This window comes from Lepisma saccharinum, chromosome 29 (genome assembly GCF_977018435.1).
Source record: "Lepisma saccharinum chromosome 29, izLepSacc3.1, whole genome shotgun sequence".
In the NCBI taxonomy this organism is placed as follows: domain Eukaryota; kingdom Metazoa; phylum Arthropoda; class Insecta; order Zygentoma; family Lepismatidae; genus Lepisma; species Lepisma saccharinum.
Genome location: NC_139257.1, coordinates 24,818,072 through 24,839,896, shown reverse-complemented (window position 1 = coordinate 24,839,896; position 21,825 = coordinate 24,818,072). Strand labels below are relative to the sequence as shown.

General features: G+C 35.7%; 1 long non-coding RNA gene across 1 annotated transcript in view; it reads left to right on the top strand.

The window, feature by feature from the left end:
- The window catches only part of LOC145981574 (uncharacterized), a 28,074-nt gene extending 10,120 nt beyond the window's left edge, over positions 1–17,954 (top strand). The window contains exons 3-5 of the long non-coding RNA XR_014440970.1: positions 11,539–11,562; positions 12,177–12,212; positions 17,937–17,954. This is a non-coding gene — a long non-coding RNA (uncharacterized LOC145981574). The remainder of the gene's footprint in view (positions 1–11,538; positions 11,563–12,176; positions 12,213–17,936) is intronic.
- The last annotated feature ends 3,871 nt before the right edge of the window (positions 17,955–21,825 follow it).

Genomic DNA, 21,825 nt, shown 5'->3' with positions numbered 1-21,825 from the left:
GTAGGTGTTTCCACATATATCAACTAGATCCTGTATATTATTACACAACACCTGGTCTATCCTGGCAGGCTATGTTTAAGTATGCAGGAGTTGAAATTGGTCTTGTTGACAATATTGAACAGTTCATGTTTATTGAGTCTGGTAAACGTGGTGGTATAGTACAGTGTCCTTTGAGGTATGCAAAAGCCAACAATAAATATCTAGTTGATTACAATCCTGGCAAATCTTCTACATACATACTATACATTGACATGAACAATTTATATGGTTATGTCATGACCCAATCACTCCCAATTGGGAACTATCAATGGATGACTAATGCAGAACTTGAAAACCAGGATTTCCTAAATTGGGGTGAAGATCATCCAGTGGGTTGTCTATTAGAAGTTGATTTAGAATATCCATCTGATCTTCATGATGAACACCATGGATTTGCTATGGTTCCAGTTTCTCAGAAGATTCCAGGTACAGGGGAAACAAAATTGGTGTTATCTTTTGAAAACAAATATAATTATGTGCTTCATTATCGACTGTTACAATATCATGTCAAGCATGGTTTGAAACTCAACAAAATCCACAAGGGATTGAAATTTGAGCAACAAAAATGGTTAGCCCCTTATATTCAAGAAAATACAAATCGTCGCATACAGACAAATTCCAAGGTTGAGAAAAATTTGTATAAATTAATAAACAACTGTATTTATGGGAAATGTTTAGAGGATAAAAGAAATAGGGTGAGATACTCTTTGGTGTCTGATCCTAAAAAAATCCAGAAGCTTATTAATGACCCCACATACAAGAGCTTTAACAGCATCACTGATGATCTAACTCTTATTGAGAGGAACCCTGTCAGTGTAATATGTGATGCATCAATAGCTGTTGGTGTTGCAGTTCTAGAATTAGCTAAATTGGAGATGTATAAGTTCCATTATGATGTTATGAGGCCCAAAAATAATATTGAGATAGCCTACATGGATACTGATGCTTTTGTATATGTAATAAAAATAGATGATTTATACAGTGATCTGTTTTCTATGAGAGAACATTTTGATTTTAGTAACTATCCAAAAGATCATCCACTGTATAGTGTTGAAAATCAGATGATCCCAGGAAAAATGAAAGATGAGGTGGAAGGGTCCATAATATCAGAATTTGCTGGCCTCAGGCCAAAAATGTACTGCCTAAAGATAGATGGCAAAAATGAAATAAAAAAGGCCAAGGGTGTGAGTCTAAGCTGTACTGCTAAACTCACAATAGAAGATTTCAAACAGTACCTATTGAAAAATGAAACCTTATTAATGTCAGCTCATCATCTTACTAGTAGATTGGATGGTGTCCATACCACTATAAAAAACAAAATAGCACTCAATGGCAATGATAATAAATTGCAAATATTAGATTGCAATGTTCATACAAGAGAGTATGGACACTATAATACAAGCAAATCTTGCAACAAATGTTCATCATAGATAGATGTAACTTAAAAATTGTTATATCTCCATCCCTAATTGAGCTAGGAGGATGGTTGATAACTTGTTAAACATATAGAAATTAAAATTGTTCTATTATTCTTTCATTCTTCACATCATATATGTATGACTTCTCTACAATTAAAATTGCACTGCATGTAGTGTTCTCTGGTAGTGCATCATGAAATTCACATACTATTTTAATATTAGTTCTATCATTTATAACTACTAATTTTCTTTTTGAAGCATTTATTAGAAACATTGGCCTATGAGCTATGAATTCATCTGGATCATAATACATATTCATATTTCCTTCAGTAACTCTCTTAAAAGCAGAGTATCCTTCATACAATTTTAAATAATCTCGATTTGCTATGTTCAAATTGTAATTTTCACGGGAGAACACTTCATTTCTACCATTCTTTAAATATATGTTTTTAATTTTACAGTCATCAAACTGGCTGCTGTCTTTTTCTTGATTGTCATCTCTTGCTGTTTGGAACAGTACAGCTACAAACTCTGGCATGTCATATCTTAAAGAATGAAACTGTGTTGTAATATCATATTCAAAAACTTGCCTTCTACAGCTTTAGATATGCACTGGTAAGTATAAAAAACTAAAGGAATTTTTGGATTCTTCAAGATGTTGGATTTATACTTGAGAGAATAATTTGCATCATATTCAACAATTGGCATTCTTAGTTCCATGGACTGTATAACACATTTTGCAGCCTCTGGCAAGCTAGCATCATTTGCTGTACCATCTGCATTTAAAGTTTTGTACCTCATGATGGCATTGTTATCATTGGGCGCTCTACGAAATATGATGCTAAGACCTCCTTTCCACATGATCTCTTTGTAATCACTAAAGAATCCAAATAGCAATCTCATAGGGAACAACACTGTGTGAGATTTTGTTTGAATTTTTGTACCTGCTTCGAATCCAGCAGCTTTGTAGTAAGCACTTTCTGCTTTAGATAGTTTCAAAGTTCCTATTGTAGTGGATGTAATACAAGGGTAATCAATTCTGTCTATGACTGTGCCATGCTTCTTGACTTCAACTTGTGAGAACAAGAAGGGTACAAAGTTATTTATAAGTTTCACATTAGCAGTAGGAGGAAATTCTTCACCAGTGCTCTTCTTAAAAATATCAAATTTTATATACAAATCTGATCTGTGTGGATGAATAAACCCATCCCCTGCTGTGATTTCAAACTCGATCTCTTTGTTGGGTTCATTGAGGTTTGCAAAGGTCCTCCTGTTTGGAGGGAAGGACTGTAATTCATAACTCTCAATATTTTCCATTTTGGGTATTTATTTATATATTTATTTATTAAATATTTATTTCAATTACTGCAGTGGTATTGGCACCAGCAAAATCAACTATCTCATTCTTCTCATTTGTAATTGTTATCTCTATGTAATTAACTTTGTCATGTGAAACTGGAAAATAGATTGGTGGGATGGGGGAATAGAAAATTGGCTCCATGAATTCAGAATTTGGTTTGAATGTAGCTATGATACCTGTTTCCTTGTGTCTACCAACTGAATTTTCTTCAGCTTTGATAATCATCCCTTTAGCAATGTTGCAGTGAATATTCAATGTCTCTATAGCCAAGAAGTTTGGTATGAATTTACCTATGTGTCTAATACCTGGTTCTAGTTTGGTGTTGTTGGGAAATCCTAAAATCTCACCCATGCTAGACAGGTCTACCTTTTCTTGCGCAGACACAATCTCCACTCTGTGTGTTACAGAATTCTGAGATAGGAGTACACTGTTGCCAAGTTCTGATTGTAAAGTAGATAAATTATACTGTCCAGGGGGAATAACAATTTTCTCATTGCCTACAACTATAGAAATATTATAATTTGTTACATTTGGAATAAGATACATGCTGTAGAAAGCTCTGAGAGCTATGCATTTTGGATATATGATATCATCATGGAGATGTAGTTTCAAGATCGATGTCTCACTAGAAAGATGAAAAATGCCCATGCTTAATGTACCACACAGCTTTTTGAAAATCTTCTAATTTGATGTTATGTATTTTATTCAAAATTCTGAGCATGGTAACACAAACATGACCACATATAATTTGATTGAAATTTTGTATACGCTCATCATTGTAATAAATGTTTACATGTATTAAATAATTAATTAATTCTGTAGGGGGCACCCCACCAAAGGAGTCAAATATGTAAGCATTGTTATTCTGTTTATAATAGCATATCCAGTGTGTACCAATATTTTTGGACATATCCAAGTTAACCACACCACATTCTCGAGCCCCCCAAGAGGGGGGAGAACTATTTTTAGGGAGAGCGTCACTCATGAAAATACCTCTGAAATACTTAATTATAAATATTTTAACTAAAGATTCAATATCTTGGTTGGTGAGTGCTTCTTCTTTTCTTTTAATTTTCTGAGAGCTCTGGATTTCATACCACTGAGTACCCTAGACTTTACACCACTACCCCCTCGTAGGGGGCTCTCCATAGCTAGATTATGTCTTTTCTGTTCTGCTAGTTCTGCTTTATTCTTTTTTGAATCTATTACAGTTTTGGCAATAGCAGCGCTCCCGCCAGCCAAGCTCCCGATAGCCCCTAGAGCAGCTAAGATGGCAGGGATGCTAAATATGAACCCACCACTATGCGATTTTTTTCTTCTATTTTGCAACCTTTTTAATTGTGATGTGCTAAGTAATAATTTCATTCCATTCCCTTTGGCTATACATTGTCTCTTCTTCTCTTGTTGTTTTTTAGTTAAAATTGGATTAATTTTTAAATTTTTAAGATTATGATATGAAATCTGGTAGACAACACCTTTAGGTTTCATGTTGTTTATTATTATTATTTAAGGGTATTTATATATATTTATATTACAAACCCCACCCTAACTTTTGTTTTGTATTCATAGCAATTGTTGTACCCAATGCAGTTATTTTTTCACCCAACGAAGCATCTCTGCTGGTTAATCTTCCAAATGCTGCTTCTTCTAATTTTTGATCAGCCACATGTCGAGTATCAAGATCTGCATGTCTATAGTAAGGAATGTCATGTTCCTTGCAGGCTGCATGGAGAGGATTAACTCCCTTGTCTCCCCTCTTCAATCGCTTGTCAAGTTTGGTACCTGGACCACAGTACTGATAGCCAGGAACATGTACCTCAAATGGCAGTTTATTAATAATATCATTAACTAAGCCTTTACCCTCTGCCATGTTCCAGAATTTAGGTGGTAGAGTATTGATAATTTTAATCAAGTATCCTATGCCTTTAGGATCATTTGCAATAAAAGTAGCTAGCTTGTTACTATTCATATCTACAATACCCATCTTCTCATTGTAAAAATTGTTGTTTCCAGCATTCTCTTCCCCTGCTATCACCAACAGCCTGTCTAGAAGTTTTCTTACATCATTAATCCACACAAACTCTTTATCTAAAGTGTTATATTGCTTGATACCACTTCCAGTCTTGAGTTGGTTCCAGATGGGCTTGATAAGGTTCTTGTACTTGTCTCCACTACTTGATTTAACTCTGTTCTGACTAGCATCGTTGTTTTGATACAAGGCATCAGATAGTATCAGAATATCTGAATAACTTTGATAGTCTTCTTCAGTAAAATCTTTTGGTTGCTTCTTGATTAAGAGCTCCCATAGACCAGGGGTACCAGGGTACCTTGACCAACTGTTTTCATCACCCAAATTGACTTTTATGTTGTCCCCCTCGAATGTCACTCTACACTTCCCTATTTTCCAAACTGCTCCTTCATTAGGTTTCATAGTAGGGTACAGTCCAAAGACCTCATCTTTCTCAAACTTGCCTGTACTCAAATAATCCCTTGCCAAGGGCCCCAACTCAATTTTCTTCTCTGATTCTTGTTGTATAGCTGGTCTAGGAGGTTCTTTAAGTGCTAAAGGTGTGTGAATGCTAGATAAGGGGGTAGGAGGGAAGTCTGCATAGTTTTTAGCAGTGAGAGGCACCAAATCATTGATGAGATCTTTATTTTGCTCTGTGATGCTTTTAATGTCTTTACCAAGACCACTGATAGCATCTATAATAGGCTGATCTTGATGCTTGCGCTGCTCATAAAAGCCTCTGTTCTCATCCTTCCACCCCTTGAAGCGTTTAGCAAGATACTCATGTAATTTTAAATTATCTTCAATTTTATGTTTTGACATATTTATATTTTTTGATTGATGGTTATTTATAATGTTTCGACGTTCAAAAAGTCGTTGATTTTATTTCTAAATTTCCCATTGCTAGGTTTTCTTGTCATGTCGATCGTAGCAAATCCAAAATCATCGGTGTTCCAACATGAAGAGCAGAATTTTGAAAATTGATTATAATTTAAATCTCCCCCAACATAGTCATCGTAAACATGTTTGAGATTAGTATGATCTTGGCGAAATAAACAAATTAAATTTGTATTATCTCTTAATAACTGCTTGGGAATCTTGGAGTAAGTTTGAGCTAAGTAAAAGCAATCTATTTCCCTATGTCTACCCTGTGTAAAGAAATGTCTTATCTCATTCTGATTTTCTAGAATCACATCATCAAAAACAACAACAGAATTCTTCAAACAGTGATCGAGAGGTTTTACTTTTGAATCAAATGTAGATATATTAAGTCCCTCATACACCTTCATGAGTTGCTGGTATTTTGGTTGTTCTAAACTTCTTGAAAATACATACAAGTGTCTATTTTTCCAGTGTAACCAGTTAGGGGCCAGCAAAAAATTATCTACAAGCAAGGTAGTCTTCCCACAACCTGAAGGCCCTACTATGAGGCATCTTATGTGATCAGGCAGCACTCACCATTTCTCTTAGTAGTTTCTGCTATATCTGGCAATCGGTGTACAACATTCCATGTTGGTGTCAAAGAATAACTTTGTCTGCATCTATCCAACTTTTCTCTGCTAATCCAAGCCATTTAACATAAAGTTTATTATTCTTTTTAAGTAATACTTTTTCAATTAGATATGTGTCTGGATATTTTGTTTTACTGAGCTCCTCTTCATAAAATCTCCCTTTTAGTATTTTATTGCTACTATCTTTTATCATATAGGTATTTCTATTCCCTGGCAAAACTTGAACTATAGTGAATAACTCTGTAGACCAATTCTTAGTAAATCCCTTCTCGAATAAATGTTTAAATTTACTAATTCTTACTTGTTCTCCTATTCTGAATTTTGGTTTCTTAATTGTATGTTTATATTTATTACAGTAAACAGTAGAAATCAATCTTGCCTCATCAGCTTTGGTTACCTCAGCTGGGAATAGTACTGTGTACTGAGTTATTATAATTATGAACTAGGCTAGGTAAAATATCTATCCACTTGTAATTACCCTGTAGAGTAAATTGCCTCCACATTAGATGTTTTAATGTTCTATTGAACCTTTCCACTATACTTGCTTTGAGATCACTATATGTAGAATAATGTTTAATATTATACTGTTCCATTAACTTGCTAAATGTAGAATTATAAAATTCTTTTCCTCTATCTGTCTGTAGATATTTTGGTATCCTGCCTTTGCTAAATATCAATTTAAAAGCCTCAACAACACAAGCACCTGTTTTGGATTTTAGGGGAATTGCCCATGCATACTTACTAAATGTATCGATAACTGTAAGCATGTACTTGTAATTATGATTTATCTTATGTAAATTTTTCAAAGTTCCTGTTGACATTTCTATCAGATCTGCTTGAAACAGATCATCTATACCCTTTGTCACCACACTCAATCGCTTGTAGTTGCGACGAGCTGGCTTATGTAATTCATAAACTATATCTTGTCTTGACATCTAATGGTATAAGAGAATATGACATAAAATGGATTATCCTCTGGGTATAATTGTTTCACTTCAAATAATAATTGATCACCTGCTTCTACATTAAAAACAGATAATTGTTCATCCTCATGTACTTTATATCTTTTTGCAGATTCATCCCAGTATGCAACAGGTATCTGAAGTGCTCTATGAACACCATCTTTTCTTTGTATGGTGAACTGTGGTACTTCAAAATGCTTACCACTCTTCAAGTAACCAAATTTGAGAAATTTAATATTACCATCGAGGAAAAATTCATGAGACTGATTGTATGGGTACAATTTGTAAACATTGCCTGCATTGACATATGTCCAGCGACCTCTAGTATTTGGAATACTCTGTAGTCTAACAATATCAACAGTAAAAAAATGTTTTAATTCTTGTTCCTCCAACCTGCTTAATATTTGTTCCAGGTGTTCCTCTATGGTTTGTACTACTTCACTGTAGCTAGGTTTGATTCTCACATCAACATACAATCGTGTGAACTTTTCCTTGAGGTTGTGGAGTTGTGTGGTGAAATTAGATAATGCTGATTTTTGAGTAGATTCCAGAGTAGCAAGCTGTAGCTTGATGTTTGATATAATCTCTTGTAAACTCTCTACAAGTTTCAATTTGGTACTCTGGCTTGCAAGATCGTGCACTTGATTTTTGATTTCCACAAATAATGCATGAAGTTCATTGATTATCTGGTTGGTAGGTAAAGTATTAATAGTATTTTGAATTACACCAATCTCTTCCTGTATGTTTTTGATGTCCTCTGACTTGAGAATTCTATTCACTGCTCTTTTTACAGATCTTAACTCTTGGGAAGTGGGCAAATTAGCTACAGTGTTTTGAAGTGTGGTCAAGGCTTCTCTCACAATATTTAACTCGCTGGCATCTGCAACACTGCTCAAGGCATCCTGAAGGTGCTTTAAGTCATCTTGGGTTGGTGTAGATTGCTGTAATATTTGCAATTTGTTCTCAATGTTATCTATGAGATGGTGAAAATGCGATAATTCAGTTTCGGTATTCAGATTTTCCAATTTGGTGATTTGTTCTTGAATAATGTTTAAAGTTTCGGTTATACTTGGCAACTTGAATTCTAAAGTTTCTTGTACATTTGTTAATTCATTTCTCATAGTAGTCAAAGTATCCTCAATGTGAGCTATGATACCCTGTATCTCACCAAAATCTTCATAAGTTTCTAACTGTAGCTTGATATTGGCAACGCTGCGTGCGATAGCATTTAATTCTGAAGATGAAGGAAGATTATCGATAAAATTTTCTAATGTTTGTAGTTTAGCTTGAACTTCTGCTATAGCTGTATGCAACTGATCTGTTTGGAGTTCAGTTTTAATATTTTCCAGGGAAGGGGTCTCAAAAGATTGAAACTGCTCTTGTAATTCTGCAATACTAGCATTGAGCTGTTCATATTCCCCCTGAGTTTTGATATTTTGAATAATAGAAAGCAGTTCTGTGCGAAGAGTATTCGCTTGATTGTTTAATTCTTGTTTTAATTGCTCTGTAGCAGTTATTTGTATTTGTCTAAATTTCTCAAGTTCAATTTTCAATTTGCCTACACTCTCCCCCAAGCTTTGAAGGTTGTCTATGGATGCTAAATTTGTATATTTTTCAAGTAGGGATTTGAATTCACTATTAATTTTCACTATGGGGTTAATCAATTGAGTTTGGAGATTAGTAATCTCTGTTTGTATATTTAAACTTAGTGAATTCTGTAAGATTAACAAGTAAGCTTTAAGTTTTTTTAATCTTTCATCTAGTCTGGCAATGTCACTTGAATTATCTGGTATTTCTTGTCTTCTTCTGTTTCCAAATATATCCATTATGTATATTAATTTTTGAATATGTATTATTTAATTTTATTTTTTATTCACGGTATTTTTATATATTCATGAGAGAATAAATTAATTTAATTTCCATGAAGAAGGGGATTAACTTGTCATACTCGCCAATAATTTCTGCATAGAGATAATCATCTTTTTCTACATCGTATGTGCTGTCGGGGTTCATATTATTGTGTTTAATTCTATACAGATTTCTACCTATATGTATATTTACCCCCGTAGGGGGCCTCCCTTTCCCCGTGCTAGAAGAAACAGATATTTGAATTTTACCTGTGACAGGAATTCTGTAAGATGCAAGATTATTATTGAACACAAGCAATTGTTTCCCTGTATCCTCATCAACCTGATACCAGATACTATTCAGATGGATTAATTGGCGATGAATTTCTTTAATTACATCCATGTTTACAGCTGTTTTCTCTACAGGTTTAATATGTTTCTTAAATCCAAACAGGTTCATTGGCATTATTTTTCATTGGGTTATTTATTATCATGAAATAAGTATCAGAACTTTATGCCCAAGATGCAAAAATGGGTGTGGGTGAACTTGGACCAAGATGCAAGAGAGATCATGCGACACACCCTTGACACAGAGTCGCGTGATTGCACTTGATGTTAAGTGCCCGATAGAGGCAAGTTACACTGTATAACCGGAAGTGGACCAGAAGTGGACCGGAAGTGGACCGGAAGTGGACCGGAAGTGGACCGGAATTAGACCGGAAGTGAGTGTAAGTGGCCTCTTACAGAGGGGTAGCCTCTTGCAGAGGGGTGGCCTCTTGCAGAGGGGTAGGCATAGCCTTAAATTGCACTTCTTAAGTGCCTGATGACAAGTTACACTTGTATAACCAGTTATAACCAGTTTAGCCCAAGATGCACTGTTCCCTCCTGGGAAATAACATGTTCTAACATGCATGTTCCAAGATGCAAGATGGGCACATGACACATCCCGACACAGAGTCACCTGATTGCACTTGTTAAGTGCCCGATGGCAAATTACACTTGTATAACCAGTTATAACCGGTTTGTTTTTAAATGCCTGTTTTCTATCTACTTAATTTCGTTACATAACATTGATCATTGGTCATTCTAAAATTACAGAAAGTACTTTACATTCTACATTGTACAGAAAGTACATTATGAAACATATGACAAACATTATCAAACTCTTTGAACGTACCCCAAACTTCGAAGACATCTCCTCAAGTCCCCTGATTTCTCATAATCCTGTAGAATGTTCTTCATCCTTTCATCCAAACTGACGGCACACATTCATCGCTTTCCACGAACTTCTCCTAACTCAATGTCCTTCAGTGAAGTCGTCTGATGGCATGCATCTTCTTTCAACTTACCGAAGAAAATAAAGAAGGTAGAATGGAAGAATTTAACTTTCGATGCCATCCGTCAACACAGTTGTTAGTTCTGTGGCGTTGGTTGTGGCAATTCCACGCAGGAATTTTTTGTTTGCCAAGCCATGTATCACTAAATGATCGTTGAACTGTGTAATCTGGTTGCTCTGCGACGAATTATCCATGATTGCAAGGAATCCAGCTTCGTCATCCGTAACTGGGAGATGTGCCAATGCAGCGCACATCTTGACATGTCGTCTAATATATTCGTTCTCGGTGTACTCTCCGCTTAGACCCACTCTCTGAACTGCCCTCCACACAGCTTGGTTGAAGTGGAAGTTACATCTATTTATATCCACTTCAGGCCAAGCATCCTCTGCTGCTTCTGAAAATGCTGCAGATTCGAAGTCCATCATTATGGTATTGGCATTTAACCCCGGACACCATCCTTTGCTAAATTATAAAGTCGTAGATAAGTGCAACCTTTCTTATCTGGAAGAAGAGCGTACACTGCTGGTATAACACAAGTCACCTCAGTAAAGAACTTCATTTTTCGCTTCAGATTTGAAGATCTCAAGTTCGCCTTCTTTTAGAAGAAGTGAATGTCTTTCTTTGTAGAATTATCTCCACTTGAGGCGTTACCCCCACACTCCCTATATGCCTTCATGGCGTGGTGCTATTCACAGTGGAGCACTTTACCTTTTTTCTTAACTTTCTTCTGTCTCGTATTACATTAAAATACTTCTATCCTGTTTAACTGAATTTTCCTACCTTTTAAAATACATTTTATGGATGTTGCATGTCACTATTATGGGGATTTACGAAAGTACTCTTCTAATGTTTATGTGAACATTGATGTTTCTGTACATAGAGAGAGCTTGCGTAGCACTTAATTCCCATTTCCACTTTTTTTCGTACTTCGCTCTGAGTAAAGTGGTATAATTACCGATGCACCACTCTGGATAAGGAATGCATTGTAGTTGCAAAAATATGCAGAAATAACATCAAAGGTATCTAACAATATTATTTCTTCATTTTCTTTAATAGTAATCATGCCGATTTTCGAGTTAGGTAAGTTGTAACTTATTTTTTCTTTTAAGATGTACTTGTTAATGTTGATTAGATTCTATAATATACTAATTTCGGATATTAAAATTAGTAAGATATGAAATGTGAATTAACGGGAGAGGCCTCTAGAAAGGCCCCAAACAGACACAAGCATCAATGGAAACAGAGGTAGATTTGTGCAAGGTTATTAAAATTACATAAGGTTGGGTCGTTTGCTTGTGTATTCAAAAATGCATACAATATGATGACGTAAAGTTGGCTCATATGGACATAACCTACGTAAATTCACATGGGAGTGTTGCTGTTGTTGTCGAGTTGCTGTTGTAAGTCCACTTTATGTACAGATTCGCAATCATTTGTTGCAAAATGAAGCAATAATTCTTGAATATATAACAGCGGGACAGCGAGCCCTTTCAAAAATTTTAATATCATCTGAACGGTAATGTTCAAGTTCACTACATAGAAATTCATAGGCCGAATCGAATGGTTGTTTATCGAAAATGCATTGTTTTCAGAGGTGTCTCAATCCAATCTAGGTCTCCTACCTGACAATAAGACGCCATATCTGCTGTATCGTGGATAGAAACTAACAAAACATATATTATATTTTCTTTCAGACGTTAAAACATATAGCGGGTGCACGGCATTTTGCAGTAAGTAAAATATTGATTTGTAGCTTCAACATGATGTTAAGTACATCATTATGTCATCTGCAATTGGCTTTACCTGAACAGTCCCAATGTTTATTCTTGTGTTAACATTGTATATTGCATAGTTCATATTTAACATAGTAATCATGCTGTTTGCTGTCGCGAGTGTTTATTTTTCATATTACGGATGATCCAGAAAGAGTCTGGAGTCAGACATTTCAGCAACTATACACTTAACATCTTTCGACCTACGGCATTTGAGTAAGAGATATTGGCTAATTCTATCTACCTAGGTAGTTATGACTCAGAACTGCAGAGACTAAATTTGGTTGACATCTGGGAATTCAGAGCAAAAAATAAGTCGTAAGAGATAAGAATAGATCAAAAGTGACTTGTCTACATTTCGGAAATTAACAAATGCAAACGTCTAATATTTTTTTAAATATATGTAGCATAATTTATGTCGCATAAATTATTTCGATTAGCCTATCCATCTGTCTAGTGCAGTGAAATAATAGAGAGTCAACAAGTGATCAACTTTTAATAAGGCGATATCTACGAAACTACTTAGGTTAGAACCTGGTGAGTTGTGAGAACAACGAACTATCAGCTTGATGGGATATGCATATTCTCACACGTGATTTTCCTATTCCTCTATTAGTTTGCAGCCCTTGTGATACGTACTGATTACTCGAAAACTTACGCAGAATGAGGAACTATGTGTTTGTTTCTGATTAGTACCAGTGGTGAACACACAGTAGCTCTATATTTTCCTTATATTAGGTGATTGTAAATGTTACATAATTTTGTACAAATCAATGTATCCTCTTAGCTCGTTACTGACATTCATAGAGTAGGAATTGTGCGCTTCCTACACATTCTTTCACATAGAGACGTCAGGTATCATCGATGCATAAATAAATCAAGATCTTTGCAGCATGACGTTATGAAAAGAACTACCAACAAACTTCGTACAGATTTTGGAATATTCTAATGTGCCCTGCAAAATCCGTTGCGAGTGACAACACGAAAATTATACGCGAGGAACACTTTGTCCGTTATAAATGTACGGAAGGAAAACCAAAGAAATTTCAAAATATTATGGGGGAACAAATACGTCAGCATTTTCGTGACGAAGTTACCCCAGGAAATGGGGTAACTTCGTCATATCTGCTTACGTTCCTAGCAGGTGGAAATTAACCCCCTGAAGAGGTGAAATGGTCGGTCACGCTTCTGCGACCGTTTTTCCCTTTCCGATTAGCCGTAAATGCTCCTGCACCTGATCGGAGAGTTCTGATATTTGCAACCACCAACTACCTTCGTATATGTCATTGGCATCGTGCACGAGAAATTGCTGCAAATAGCGCCAAAGCACAATGCAATTGCACACAACACGCTTCCTCCCTTGATGTTCGCTCCACAACTGCACGTGTGTGGCTTCACGCTCCCTCTGTTCCACCACCATGTGACTCCTACCAACATCTATCGGTTTCATGACGAAGTTACCCTTATAGACGAAGTTACCCCGTTTGACGGTATACGTACAGTAGACTCGTGATTAACCGAGATTCCGGGTTAACCAAGGGAGTGGTTGGAAAACTTCGCGCTTCATATCGCACCCCCTGTTTGTTTACTAGGAAGTTGCAGTCAAGTCACCGTCCGCGCTGCACGTGTTCGTTACATTGTCGGTGTATCCGATTGTTACGGTGGTGTTTAAATCTGTGTAGGCCTATTCTACGCGAGTAGTGTAGTATGAGTGACAAAAGGAAAGACTATGAAATACTATTTGAAAAAGTTATCTTCTTATGTATGTTGTACTAGTAATAAATAATTACTATACAGTTTTAACTGTTCTTTCGTCATTTACGACCTATTAGTCTCGGTCCTAATTAGCTCGGATAATCGCGAGTCTACTGTATATTGAAATGAATGAGAGTTCGAAGTAAATGAAATAGCCGTACAAAACTTGTGATCCTTGGAAGATTACCATCGTTTTATTGTCTTTCAATTCCAAGACAAAAACAATTGGTATTTAATGGGAGACATTGTCCACACTTGGTGACATTTACAGCACCTAATTAGGGGCTGTAGTGAATACGAAAATAGGTGACAAGCATCTAAAAACGAAAGGTGCCCAAGATTGTGGTCATGGAAAATGGCGACCGACATTTAACACAATTTATCTCGGATTTGATTAATCATATTTTGATCTTTGAAACAAATGTGCAAAGATGAAACTTTCATTTTAATTAAAAATTACCTTCTTCAATTTACAACTCGATCATCAATTATGGAGCCTCATTTTTAGCTAAATCCCTGAGAAAGATAACATGTGCACGAGCTCTACGGTCATCAAGAAAATGGGGTAATTAATTTTGAGACCCACGAAAGCCTTCGAAACTAATCCAAAGCAAGCTCTGCCAATCATAACAGACCTTCTACCAATAGATTATCAAGTTAAACTAAATGAATTATATTGAATTAACAGGAAAATTCTTCCCAAAAATGAAAGGAAGCTACAAAACCGGAATGTCATTAGTCAGAGAGGGTTGGAGGCTCTATCAAATTTAATTCTAATACGTAGGAACATATTATGCAAGCAAACTTTCAACCAATGTCCAGTTAGCCGGTGGAGATTTTAGAAAATACAATTAATCCCATAACTCCATTCTGTAGAGCAAATAAACCACCTCTCATAATGAATTTGTGCAACTTTTTTTATATCACGATAGTATAACACATTTCGGAAAATGATATAAAAAATAATGCCTTAAGATTCAAAACAGTGGCCATTTCTACTAAATGGAAGATATAAATGCTATGATGGACATTGCGGAAAGTCATATACATCTTCAAGGACGCTGAATTAAAAAAGACCAGCTAAAATGTATATATAGTTTTTATTCTTGTGTGTGAAAATATATTATTGTATTCAGTGGTGTAGAAGTCCTGTTGAGGTATTTTCTCTCTTGGGTATGAGGGGTAGGAAACTCTATTATACCTGCAAAATATGCAAATTTCTAGGTAGGAATCAGTTGGATTGAGTTGTCTAGAAAGCAAAGCAATGGCTAATATGAGTGCGAGGAGTCCAATATTTATCTATCTGCATTGGAGATTTGCTTGCTATAATGTATATAAATTGGTTCTTTGCGTTTAAATATCATCTTTGCGATTGACAAAAACTGCATTATGCTTCTTAGATATTCAATCTTAAAATGAACGCAGTGTACAACAATTTTCCAAGAGGAGAGGTAGCAGTGTATTCATAAGTTGAGTCATTAATTAACCCTGGGTCAGTCTGGTGAAAAGAAAATACATCATTAGTCTGGTGGGGTGTGAGGCACCCCAATACTTATTTTTATTTTGGGTAGTTTATTTTTGATTACAAATACCTCACATTTGCCGAAAAAGCTTTTCTATTGTTACAAATAATTTCTGAAAGCAAAAATTAAAAAATAAAAGACCACAAAGTTCAGTGACATTCAGTCAGGTTCACCGTTGTTTGCTTGTCCGTAACATTCTTTACAAAGACAGAGTGCGTGTTCCAAACATAGAAATTTTGCACACTTTGCACAAGTGAACCTAGTCTTTCGATCGTTTGAACGTGAACAGATTACACATCGTCCTTGAGAACACTTTGGACCTGGAGCTGGAACGTCCTCTTCTGTATCATGTCTTCTTTTCAGCTTCAGTTGTAGTTCACTCGGAAGATTGCTGCTGGAAGCAGCCCGAAGGTTGCGGTGTTCTTCGATCAATTCAAACGCCAACTTTTTTAGAAACTTACGTCTTTGTATTTGCTGGTTGGTGTTACTCACAAATATAACCTGAGAATTGATGCCACTGATATTCAGTACAGCATAAAATACCGTCAAAGGCCAACGTGTAGAGTTTCTAGAAACGTCGTACGTGGCACACATTTGATCCACTGCGTCAACACCACCCTTACACAAATTGTACGTGGTGATCATTTCTGGTTTTTGAAGATCGCCTGTTGTTTCATCAATCCTGTCGTCATGATGCATAGTAGAAACGACAAGCACAATCTTATTTTTTTTGGGATAGTACTAAACTAACGTTATATCTTTGGTGAAAGCAAAGATACTACTGTTCACTGTTCTTTTTGTGCCTTCAGTTAGCTCAGGTGGTATCTCTCTCTTGTTTTTCCTGATTGTACCAAGTAAGGTTAGGTTATGATCTTTCAATAGTTTATTGGCCAGTGGTATGCTGGTGACCCAATTATCTACTGTGACATTTCTTCCAGAACCTGTTATTGGTGACACCATTCGCTCTACGACAGATTCCGGAGAATTGCTGATCTTGAACGGTCCATCAGGTTGTGTACCAGCATATATTTCCAGGTTTTGCGAATAGAAGACTCTTGAATCTACAAGAGCAAAAATTTTAATGCCATACTTGCCTGGCTTGTTGGGTAAGTATTGCCGAAAGGGACACCTACCTCTGAACTTTTCAAGTTGCTCGTCTATTGTTACATTTGCTCCAACAGAGTAATGTACTTTACACTGCTCAACGAAAGTTTCAAAAAAATCTCTTATCGGTGCAAGTTTATCAAATTGAGATCGCTCGGCTCTCGTAGATTTGTCGTCGAAACGGAGACAAGCGAGTAAGAATCGGAAGCGTTGCAACGTCATTGTACTCCAAAATATATCCGTACCGGTACCATCTCTCGCCCACAAATCATCTAAATTTACTCTGTTTGCTTTGTAAACACCTGCCATGTACAAAAGTCCAATTACAGCTTTTATTTCTACTAATGACGTATTTCTTACTTTATATTTCTCATGTTCACCATACTTTTGGGACTCTTTGTCTATGAATTTGTTTGTGTTACTTACGATTTTCTGCACTAAGTTACTAAGAAATAACTGAAAGCATTCTGAAGGACTTTTGCAGTTCTTAGCCACACCTCGTACACATGGGAGACGTGTTCTGATAATATTACTCGCTCTTGTTCTTGTATTCGTACGTGGTGCTGACTTGCTCCACTTTGTGGTACCGTCCTTACCTACGTAAAAATTCTCATTTACACTATCGGTATTGTCTAAATCCGCATCTTCTTCAGAATCTGTGTTATGTTCATTTTCACTAGCATGGTCCGACCAACAGTCACTACCCTCACCTCCCTCCACATCAGATTCCACTTCTTCGCATTCTTGTAACCATCGCCTAATACGTTCCACTTAAGAACCCATTGTTTGCAGAATACACAGACACTAAAAAAACAAAAACAAATAAACTATTGGCTCTTTTTTGTATTTAGTCCGTACATAAGAACAGAACCGTGACTAGTCAGTCTGGCGGGGTATGTCAAACCCCAAAGCCAACAAATACGTGACAACAACTTAACAGCTCCAGCACCTACAATTGCAAATACACTACAAACATCCACGATAAATACTTGCCAGGTACACGGATGGACAAAGTTCAGTGTTGCCAAATCGTTGAGAAATAAACTAATATAGTACGACTGGGGTTTGTCACACCCCAACAGACTAACGTAGGGTTAATTAATATTTTTTTTAAATTTACGTTTGTATTAACTGTCAAAAAATATTCAAAAATACATCAATGGACAAAGTCTAATAATGCAGAAGCCTGATGTTAATATGTCGAACAACTTTAATTTTAGACGCACTTATTAAGGTTGTGCGGTTGTGTAACACACTGTAAAAGCTTATTCTAAATTTTCATGTTCTATGTTTCCTCTAGATACTCTACCTAAATGCAGTAAGTAAACTTTCAGTCGTAGTTTCGATATTCTGGTAATATATTTTATTGTGAATTTTCCCATCGTTTTCTATAAGTTTAATTGATAAAATACATGTATCGAAGATGCGTTGGAGCAATTGAAAGAAAGAATTTCGCCTAAAGAAGTTTGGAAGCAAACTCATCAAGAGGAAGTTGATGCAAAGTTATGCACTTGGTGGCGCTAATAAATATGTGAATTTTAGTGGAACTAAAAGGCCACAACGACGCCAAGAGAGATTAATGTAAAACTAAATTCCAAAAATTTTATTACAATTTACTTTGAATTTATGATTTACGATTTGCTTCTAATTATTGTACCTAGTTTAAAAGTTTAACAATTTAAATAACATTCTTTTGTTTTCATTATGTCATATTTACGACTTATAATCCAGTTATTGATTCTATAAAGTTTTGTGTTTCAAGTTGTGTATTTAATTAGTGGTATTGAGCATGAATCATTTTAATAAATATTTTTAAATTAAGAAACTTGGAAACATTTTAGTTTTTAATTGGTTACTCTCAGTAAGCCATATTTTGTTAAGATCTGTCATCAATTTTGAGTCTTTTTTATGTAAATTTCAATGCTAACATAAGGACAGACGCTTTCCACAAGAAAAACTTGGCCCTGTTGAAATAAAAAAAGTTGAATAAGTCGCCATTTATTTTTAATTGATTCTCTTCTATAAACGTGGTACTATTTTAAACTAGATGTGCGTGTGAATTATGATCAATCCCTTATACTGAACGTAATGTATGAAAATAATTATTTGCAAAAAATTATATTTATCATTATCCGAAAAGAACAACATGTATTAGATTAGATTTATATTTCCATGTAGACGTAAAACAAATAATACCCAGAATTTTAAATTATATAAATATATTTTATTTATTAAATACATTTTATACTATAGACGGCGACTTCTATGCTCAGTACACACCATTAACTACTTCTCGAGAGAGAAATGAATTAGATGGAGTTTAGAGTATGGTAACCAAAAGGACATACAATACTTAGGAATTAAATATTCTTTGGGTAGTGATTTCATTCCAATCGAAAGAATACATTTTTGATTGAAGAAACAAGTTCCGACGTATTGTCTGAGGTAGAAATTATTTTACAATGACTTAAAATTATTGATGAAACGGAAGAAGAATAGCAAATAATACAATGTTTTGTACTTTTCTTAGACAAAACAGGTAAGTAAAAGTATGTTGATCACTTCTTATGTAAACAAAAAGTAATAAACACACCTATACGTGTGTATTATAAGTTTCTACAACAAAAGAGAATAAAATAAATACATTACACATGAAGCATTTTAATTAAAGAGACTTCGTCAATAACTACATGTACTTACAATTTGCCTATCCATTAATCTCTATATATAAGTCAGATAAACAATAAACAATAAATATTGAAAAATTGCATTCGCAAATATATAGGTATGAGAGGGTTCCAAAAACGTTCAACCACGTAAGGAAGTACGATTTTCAACACAAATTTAGTTTTTTTTATGGAAACTCAAGTTTATTTTTAGCTCATTTAAAAGTACGGAAAAATTCCTTAAAAAAGGCCTTTGTTACATTGTAATACGAGGGGCGATCAGGTTGCTCCGACCCTAACATAGAAGGAATGACGTCACGATTGATTTTTTATTTTGTTATTGTTTAGTGATCCTTTATAAGCTTTCAATCTGAATTGCAAGTCTAAGTAACGTACAGTTTTCTTTTTACAGGGGTTTAACTGAGTGAAGTTGTGTCAATGTGCCAGAATGGAGAAAACTGAGGTGAGAGCTGTGATTAAATATTTTGTGAAGAAGAAGTGGACGGTATCCAAAATTCATGAGGACTTGGTGGATATATTAGGGGACAGTGCTCCTTCATACAATATGGTGAAGAGATGGTGTCGTGAGTTTAATTGTGGGAGAGAGTCGTGTGAGGATGAACATGCAGGTGGAGCACCAAAAACTGTCATGACGACTGAAAACATTAACAAAGTCCACATATCGTGCTGAAGGATCGTCGAGTCACTATCCGTCATGTTGCTGATATGTGTGGCCTGTCATATGGCACTGTGCAAAACATAATTACCCAGGAATTGCAAATGAAAAAAATTACTGTAAGATGGGTCCCTCGAAACCTCACCCCAGATCAGAAGCGCACCCGAGTGCTCATCAGTCAAGAACTTCTTGACAAGTTTCGTGCTGATATAGACGATTTTCTTGCCCGATTTGTAACTATGGATGAAACATGGGTCAATCACTTCGACCCAGAAACAAAATCACAAAGCATGGAGTGGAAACACCCACATTCTCCACCAACGAAGAGGTTCAAGGTACAAACGTCAGCCAAGAAGGTGATGGCCTCAATTTTCTAGGACTGCAAGGGTGTCCTTCTTGTGGACTATCTACAAAGAGGCCAAACCATCACTGGCACATACTACAGTGACCTAATCAAGAAATTACGTGATTCCATCAAGAAAAAGAGGCGTGGGATGTTGACCCGTGGTGTGCTCCTTCACCAGGACAATGCACCTGTCCACACCTCACGCATTGCGAGGGCCGCTATCGCAGATGCATCGTTCGAATTGCTGCCCCACCCACTCTATTCCCCAGATTTGGCCCCCAGTGATTTCCATTTGTTCAAATATTTGAAGAATGACATTCGTGGGCAAAAATTTTCTGATGATTCTGAGGTGATAGGGGCTGTGGACTCATGGTTGGAGGACCAGTCGGAAGATTTTTTTCTGCAAGGTATCCACGCGTTGGAGCACCGATGGGAGAAGTGCATTGGAGTTGCAGGGGAGTATGTTGAAAAATAAAAATAAAATTGAAACCCTATTGCCGCTCTTTCTATGTTAGGGTCAGAGCAACCTGATCGCCCCTCGTACGTCAAGTATTTCTTAAGTAATTGTAACGTGAAGTTGATGCTTGAAACAAACATTCTCACAAGTTGATTCGTGTGTCGTAACATGCATATTCACCTTTTGACGCCATTCGTGTATCGTAACAAACATGTCACTCTTCTGCATACTATGCGTTGTGCTTAGGAAAGTTGTTACGTTCCAACAAATGCGGGTTACAATAAAATGTGCAGTTTGTACATAAGTAAGCTTTGACAAATTATCTAAAAGGTTTTGATACATTTTTCTGAGTTAAGATACATTTGTTAATCAAGATGTATAGATTTTAAACATTCCGTCATCAGTTACATACATTAACATCTTTCAAATTTTTAATTGTCGTTCATTCATGTACGTATATATATATATATATATATATATATATGAGTATATTATAATGTAATTATGGTGGTCCAAAGTATTTAGTTAAAGGCTTAAGAAGCTCAAAACAATTCTCCACATACGTTATTTTTGTTCTCTAATACTGACTTACTTCTGTGTACAATTTTGACTTGATTGATGCGTATTTCAAGGTCTCCCCATTCTTTTTTTCCTTTCCACTCAGGAAATATTCCCACGTTATTGTTAAAAAAAACGAAGTAACTCAAAACATTTTTACACACAGGTTATTTTTGTTCTATAGTGCCGACTAACTTGATAAATTCTTGGAGCTCGCACTTAAATAAACATCTCTACGACGCCACATGTCTTGGGTGTGAATCCCGATCTGGGCATAGGTATTCTTCGTGACTGTCCCTTCATTAATTTCATCATATCATCACCCATCCTCAGCAAATTTAATGACTTATGTTCCTTAATGTGCAGATCCTAAATAAGATGTACAACTTAATTATATAGAAGTGTAAATTGGGGCGGGCTAACCTCCAAATATTGTTTGTTTGAAGATAAATTTGGAATGTTTTTAAATATCCATTTGAAGAAAAG